Source organism: Chenopodium album, chromosome 1, assembly GCF_948465745.1.
Source record: "Chenopodium album chromosome 1, dcCheAlbu1.1, whole genome shotgun sequence".
NCBI lineage: Eukaryota > Viridiplantae > Streptophyta > Magnoliopsida > Caryophyllales > Amaranthaceae > Chenopodium > Chenopodium album.
This window is the reverse complement of record NC_137834.1, coordinates 31,541,208-31,547,702: the sequence shown is the minus strand read 5'-3', so window position 1 is coordinate 31,547,702 and position 6,495 is coordinate 31,541,208. Positions and strand designations below refer to the sequence as shown.

The window sequence follows — 6,495 nt, the reverse complement described above, 5'->3', positions numbered from 1 at the left end:
TACTTTTGAATTCTTTCTTTTAAGTTTGAATTTTTTTCACTGTTTTGAAGCTCGAGAAAGTAGATGTTATCCCCCTTGCGAAATTCTAATGTGTGGAACAATGAAGAATAATGAAGACTCCTTCATTTAGAATTTAGGAGTCTTTTGTTTACATTCTAACTCATGAAATAACGTGTCTTGATACAATTTTCATGATGAATAATTGAGTATTAAACTTTTGTATGAGCAAGTATGTTTTTATGCATCATGATTTTGTTTCTTTTGCTCTATACTAGTCATACTCTCTAATCTCTAGATTAAATTGAAGTATTGGAAAAACAATTATGCACTAAGATTAGTTTCTCAAGTTGAACTTGAAAATGGCTTGAGTATGTAACATGTTTAATGGCCAAGTTTAGTTGCAAACTTAGTTTTCAAAGGAACAACATGATTATTAAATCATTGTGATACGTTTGAAAAATGTAAGGCTCGAGATCTACGTAAACCCTTTGTAGTTTAGGTGATTCTCAAATGTAGCTCGAATGGCATGAATATCTCTTTTTTTTGTTGATACTGGAGCCCCCATGTGTCGGGTTATGCGCATTCTTGATATTTCACAAGTCTTGGAGCCCCCATTTTGGGGTGGCACTAGTGGAAAAAATCTCATTCGTAACAGGCTATTTGTAACGGGCAAAGCTTTACCCGTTACAACTAAGATATTCGTAACGGACAAATTAGTGCCCATTAAGAATAAATAAGTATTCGTAATGGACAATTTAGTGCCCGTTACGAAGAAATAAGTATTCGTAACGGACACAATTTTGCCCATTACGAATACTATATTACACGTAAATGCCTAAACTTGGCCCAACTAATGAGAGGAGCCCAATACTTGGCTTTTTAGGGCTTCACGTCATTCTATCTCATCAGTCCCTCACTCCTTCTTCTCTCTCCTCTCCTTCCATCTCCTCCCCGTCATTCACCTCTTTCTCTCATTTCAAACTCAAGCCCTCTCATTTCGAGGAGCAACGAGAAGATCTCTGTTCTTTTAGTGGTTAACTTGAGCAGCAATTGCGTTCATCTTGAGATGAGCAACTTGACCGGCGGCTTCATACAAGAGCTCCCAAGAGGGTCATTTTTGGGCGGAGGTGTAACCGACGGTGACGGAACTCTTGGTGAATTCTAATTTGCTTTATTTCTTTCTACATGCAATTTGTATTTGATTCATTTTTGGCATTTAGGGTGACATTGGGTAGTTTTGGTCATTTATGTTTGAAAACACGGATGATACTGCATTTCCATGGATATAAGGATGTCATTTATCATGTTAAATACTCTTAATTCATTCCCGTAACCAATTGGTATTTTCTGTTTTTTTTTTGGGTTTTTTTTATGTAATTTTTGTAGATCTACGCTTGTTTTTTTAAAATTTGAAGAATTTATCTTGTTGGGTTTTTTTCAAATCACTTTAATTGTCTTTTGGTTGTGTTATTTTATATGATTTTCTTGAGATTAGTTGATAGGATTTCTGGGTTTTTGAATTTGGTTCTGAAATTCGGTATTTGGGATTTTTTAGAGGTGGGGGTTGTGTTAATTGTCTATAGTTGTTCCGTTTTAATTGATGGTATGATTTCGGGTATGAACTATTGTAATTCTTGTAGGATGTGTCTTGTTTTGGGGCAAGTGTTAAGGTAGAAATAATGCTTGTTCTTTGTGTTTTTCACTTCCTTTGTTATATTCAACTATAATCTGTAGTGCTTTAGTGACTGTCTCTTAACTTCCCCAATTGTCTGCAGTTTGCATCTTGTGGAATTATGTGGAACGGATGAATATTTCGCCCTGAAGGCAATGGATAAAAATGCAATGCTCAATCATAATAAGGTATCAAAATTATTGTACTGTATACTGTATGTTCTGTTATTTGGGTTATTCAGTCTTTCAAGTCCAATCTCCAATCTGCTGCAAATTATACAAGGCCATGATAGAACTTTTACTATAGGATGCTGCACTACCGATGTCACTTATAAGTTAGTTATATATGTTAATGTAAAAATTTTGAAGTGCTTGCTATACTCCTTAAGCCTTAAAGGAACTCGACCTTTTGACTCTGAACTCTGAAGCTCGTGTCTTGATATTTTTCCTATGATCACTTTGTCTGCCAATTTTGTTGTAGGTACACAGAGCTATTGCAGAAAGGGAAATTCTTGACATGTTGGACCACCCTTTTCTCCCTGCATTATATGCTTCATTTTAGGTAAGGCAAAGTAGTTCCACACTATCTAGCTATTACTTGAAAGCGATAGATATAGGGATGGCAATGGATCTGGGTCTTCAAATTTTGGACCCGATGGATCAGGGTCGGATCTGGGTCCTGCTGACAAATACGGATCTGGATCTGGGTCTGCGCCCTAGACCCGGATACAGATCCGTGGACCCTTTTTTTTTTCCCTATTAAAAAAAACTAAAATTGTTTGTTTCTTTATTAAAAATGTTGATAATGTTAGTAATGATAAAGATTAACTCTTTCAAGAGATGAATTTTGGATGCTCATATTATATACATCATCGTTGTTTTTATGTTGCAAGTATAAACTAGATTTTGTGCTTTTATTTTATACAAGATACTAAAATATTTTGCTTACTGTGCCATGAGCTACAATTACGTCTTTTTATCTAGTCAGGTTTGAAGGCGACTTGCTAGCTCTATTACTGGTTTGAAGGAGATAACATATGTGATTTCTGTAATCTCACTGAGGCTGCATGCAACAATTTTTGGGCTGCACCCTAGTGATTGCAACGGTAAGACAATTCACATTATTATGTAATACTGTGTTAAGTGCTTTCTATGTATTACCATAGTAGTTAGCGAACATATTAAGCTTGACTGGCAAGCTACTAACTTCTTGGTAAGTTGATGATTGAAGCATATGGTTTTTGTTCTTTCAACATCCAATCCTTTCTACTCTGCCCTCTTTTCATCTTTAGTTTTGCATAGATGCTATTTGCATACTCCTAGAATTTATTTTCTATGCGACTGATTTTCTAAATTGTCATGACTGAATTTTTTATACTCTGGATGCTATCTTTCATGTTTCAGGGAGACCTCGAGTTGACGAGAAATAATTCTTTTGCCAAGTCGGGTATAAACAGTTGTTTTTTCATTTTCTGTTGCTGAAGGCTAAACCAACAATGGTTTTTGCAGCCCGACTCTTTATGAGGGGGACATACAATAGGTATTAAGTTATGCTGAACCTTTGATATTGTAGAACTCACTCAAAAAGTAAACTTTCCCTCCAGCAATAGTCATAAAATGAAGCTTTTATGAATGATGAAACCTGAAAGTTATTTCAAGGGCCTACATATTACTAATTTAAGTTCTAGATCATCTATAGTATGTAAATCAATTACATTACATTACTTATTACTAATTCAAGTTCTAGATCATCTATAGTACTTTGTCAGTTTGTCTTCAAAAACTAAGGTTAGGTTTTACTGCCTTATATAGTTACTTTCTAAAATTTGACTAATGTCACTTTTTTTTCTCCAGTGGCTATAAATTCTAATGGTTCCCCAGTTACATTTTCTTGGAATGGTGATTCTAGAAGAAATGTTGCCGCAATATGGTGTTGTAAATGATGCAACTGCAATTACTCCTCTTGGATGCTGCTGTTTCTCTTTATTAACTATTTTTATTTTACAATATCATTGAGATTTAAAATGGGATTTAGTGCTTGATAATATGTAAAATTGGATTTGTTCTTTGATAATATGTAAGTTTGGATTTGATATATGTTATTATAGTTAATTTATGGATGGTGAATGGATAAAGATAGGGGTATTTGTAACTAGCACCTTTAATGTGCCTGTTACAAATACCCCTAAAATTTTGCCTTTTTTAGACATTAAATGTAACGGGCAACATAAATGCCTATACGTGTCCGTTACAAATAAGGGGTTATTCGTAACGGGCATTGTACTTGTCTGTTACAAATAAGGGGTTATTCGTAATGGGCATTGTACTTGTCCGTTACAAATAAGTGGTTATTCGTAACGGGCATTGTAATTGTCCGTTACAAATAAGGGGTTATTCGTAACGGACATTTCACCTGCCCATTACGAATAACTACTTATTTATAACGGGCACTGCCCGTTACAAATAACATTGCCTATCTGTAACGGCTGCATGCGTAACGACTGCCGCCCATTACGGATAGGTTGTTTTTGCCCATTACGAATAGTCTTTTTTCCACTAGTGTAGTTCTAATGACTTGCTATTGTTTAGGCCATCCATATAATCATGATATTGGGATGGACCTATGCATATATCCTATTTTTGTTTTTTGAGATATTTAGGATAATGACATGGCTTTTGCATTTTAGTTAAAGTCATGTTCAAGAAACCAAGTTAGTTCTTTGCTTGTTTATAAACCAAAACAATTGTGTTTAAGGTTTAGTATATCATACCTAATGTCTAAGCGTTTGTAAAGATCATTGTGGTGATTTTATTCTCAAAGTTGATTTAGAACAACATATATTTTCTTTGTTCTTATCATCTTTGATTTTTGTCTAGTAGGTGGTTTGTTTACCATCCCTTAGCCAATATTCGCAGCATAAATAGCGTGTTCAAATTTGTAAATAGAGAGAAGTGGGGATGTCCTTGCTTTTATTAAGCCCCCAATTTGAGGCAAAGAGCGAAGAAATTATACTATTTTATTGAGTAATTTAGTTGCCAAATGGGAGGGATCATCCTGACTTACCCCCCTAAAAAGAAATGAACAAAAAAGACAGATTTGTATAAAAAGGAAGGGGAATCCAACTTTCCCATAGAAGCATAAAGAAAGAAAATTAGACATGTTTTCGAAAAGCAAGGATTATTGACTTAATATTTGAATCATCGTGATGACTTGGCAGTGAGGTATACGTTAATACGTGTGATAGCGATGATGATCATTTTTTCATGTAGCTATCATGTTCAATGAATGTTCCTCGCTTAGAGAAGATGGAGATATCCTACGCAGGCGGACGTTTTAGTTGCTCATGACAAGTGAAAAGACCAATTCTCAAGAGTTGTAAAAGACATCTAAAGTTGATGTCGAGGCTGTCGATATGGCAAATCAATCTATTGTATTAACTCTTTTTCTTTTAGGCAATGTATATAGAACCTGAATTACCTAGGTAATAAATAGCCCTATTATTAAAAGAAAATAAGATGATTGTGTGTGTGTGTGTGTGTGTTTTTTTTTTTAAATTGATAGCCGTCTCATTTTTCTTTGGCAAAGGATATGGAAAACATCGAATTTAGTTTGATTCGATTGCTTTACTAACATGATGTAATCAAGCCAATGGCTGTCAAATCATCCAAATCATTTGAATTTTTTTATATGATCTTGTAATCATAACTCAACACTTCATGTATTTTACATATGGGCATGACTACTCAATTGTAGGTCCATATGTGCAAAGGCCTAAGATTGTCCATATTTTCATGGAATGATGATTTTGGTATATGGTTATGGTCTACCTCAAGGAAGGCCTTTCTAAGGTTTTAACATGGCTAGGCTTGGGGTTATGAACAATGGACAGGCTCAAGTATACTCCCAAAATCCCTTACTTTTGGTGCTTCTCGAATTAAAACCTTTCTGTTTTGTGTGGCAACTTCCTACATTAGGTGCCTTTTCCATGTCATCTATCCTTTCTTTTTTTTTTTTTTTTGGGTTTAGAGCGATTTTTCTTTTTTCTTTTGCATTAGATCTTTCCTTTTGGGTTTAGACTAACTTTGTGTCCCCCTCTTATGTTTCGTTCCACCAATTTCCTATTTGTATCTTTGCACCATTCCCATCCCAAGGTATGGAATAATCTAGGTTGAATAACTAAGGCTCAATTGACGAGGCTCTAAAGGGCTGCCAAAAAGATGGATTTTCTCTAAGGTTAAGAGCATGTGATTATATTTATAGAGTTTCAAGTTGCCTCCTGTGTTGGTGAAATCATCATATCCTTTTTTTGTGGGCCAAAGATGGGCCTCTTTTCATTCGATAAATCTAGTAAGCCAAAGCTTATCAAGATTCTTAAGGTGTTGAGTATGTATGCCTTTTGATATTGCATGTTCGTATGTATACTTTTTATTTAATTCAAGTCAATAACAATAAAGAGATTGAAAAGAGAACAAGATAGACGTAATTGAAAATATATTTTTTATTCATTAACTAATGAGAGTATAAAATAAGTAGATTCGACATCATGAATCTCTTAGTCTATCATAAAAAACAAAGGAAAGAAACAAAACAAGACCTAGTGTGCTACATCTTGAATTGTTGACAGCTTCTTGAGATTGTGTCTTCGAGCTTTGTCCGTTTCTGACGTAGGTGAAATCCTCTCTAAAAATCAAATCCATCTATATGATTCATGGTTTCATTTATCATGTCCCTTTCAATTAATGTTCCCACAGTATAGACTTTTTGAAATGTGTCTAAACCAAGGTATTGTAAATGACACTTGTATTGTGGAGACATCTATGAAC

The 6,495-nt window shown here is 34.6% G+C and overlaps 1 long non-coding RNA gene across 4 annotated transcripts; it reads left to right on the top strand.

Annotated features, from left to right (window-relative positions):
• The first annotated feature begins 889 nt into the window (after positions 1-889).
• Positions 890-3,787, top strand: LOC145579812 (uncharacterized). Of its 4 annotated transcripts, none has more exons than XR_014099244.1 (5): positions 890-1,154; positions 1,776-1,860; positions 2,153-2,233; positions 2,656-3,211; positions 3,526-3,787. It is a non-coding gene; the product is annotated as an uncharacterized LOC145579812 (long non-coding RNA). The 4 variants fall into 4 exon arrangements; XR_014099236.1 differs by having other exon boundaries at positions 2,153-2,238; positions 2,660-3,211; XR_014099240.1 differs by having other exon boundaries at positions 2,153-2,238.
• The last annotated feature ends 2,708 nt before the right edge of the window (positions 3,788-6,495 follow it).